The 1,349-nt window shown below is 41.0% G+C and overlaps 1 pseudogene; it reads right to left on the reverse strand.

Moving 5' to 3' along the window:
• Positions 1–677: 677 nt before the first annotated feature.
• On the reverse strand, positions 678–1,175 carry LOC101312781 (annotated as a pseudogene).
• Between the last annotated feature and the right edge of the window lie 174 nt (positions 1,176–1,349).

The raw sequence follows: 1,349 nt of genomic DNA on the forward strand, positions 1-1,349 counted from the left end.
CAAACCAAAAATAAAAATAAAAAAAAAGTACCTCCTCTTCAACAGTTGGACATAATATCTTCCTCACACTAACGTCTCCACATTCAACAACTCATTGACTTCCACACCCATCACATGTAAACCAATTTACATTGTTATGCATATTTCTGTAACAGCAACTGGGATCAGTTATGTTTTAAATCTATTTTTGTTAGGATTGTGGATCTCTAGTAGGTTATGTCAGCCAACAATCCAACCAATAAAACACCAAGCCGAGTTTTCAAGACACTTTCTCCCTCCTCGGGTTTAAGATCAGCTAGTGAATAACTAAATTTAGGAGTGGGATACAGATCATTATTTTGTAACTTTCGCCTAACTTTAAGATTCAGAGTTCATATTTGATGGAACTATTGGAGATGCTTTTACTATATATGAGCAATCTCCACATTCCCTACAACATATTCTGTTATTTCATATTTCATTTGCTGAAACAGAAAGAATGATCAATTTATTTATTTCAAATTTTACATAGCGAATCTGGGACGAGCCCAAGAACTTCGTAAAAATAATTGAAAGAATATATAGTATATTAACATACAAATATAACCAAAAACTTGTAATCAAAAGAATCAAATGGTGAAGATACACAGAGAAGGAACTGATACAACAACAATTACAGTAAGAACCTGGTTTCAAGTTCAGCAACAATAGGGGCATATAATCAACCCATTTTCATTGCACTGCGGGCACACATTAGACTCTCCCTTGTCGGCAATGAGCTTGTGACTTCCATTGCACTTGAAACAAACCACAAACCGAACTCCAGCGCAACCTTGACATGATCCTTGTGATAGATCCAACGGCACTCCAGCAAGGAGCGGCCGCAGCTTTCCTTGCTCATGAAGCGCCAGAACCTCCTCTGCTCCCCCAATGTATCTCCCCTTTATGAAAAGCTTAGGAGGAACCGAGTTGCAACCCAAAATGCTGCAAAGCTCTTGTCTGAACTCCATGTGCATTGACACATCACGCTCGAAATACACAACCCGAAAGCTCTCTAACAGAAAGCGGATGCTGTTGCAATCGTCGAACGTCTTGCGTATCCCTCGAAGGCTTGTGGTGTAGAGAATTACTTAGTCGAAGCTCCCAGGTGGACGTTTCTCTTGGAAGCCCAAGAGAGGGTCTTCACTCAATCTCATATACTCAATCACCGCTTGCCGAAAGGCGGCCAGTAGGCCCGGGTCGAAGAGGGTACCGGAATCTAAGTCGGGTCGCCGGAAAGACGAGATGTCAATCTCCGATAAAGGTAACACTAATGCTTCTGATTCTGAATCTGGGGAAGTAGCTTTACTCTGTTTCAAAGTAGACTCCAC

Source organism: Fragaria vesca, linkage group LG7, assembly GCF_000184155.1.
Source record: "Fragaria vesca subsp. vesca linkage group LG7, FraVesHawaii_1.0, whole genome shotgun sequence".
NCBI classification, from domain to species: domain Eukaryota; kingdom Viridiplantae; phylum Streptophyta; class Magnoliopsida; order Rosales; family Rosaceae; genus Fragaria; species Fragaria vesca.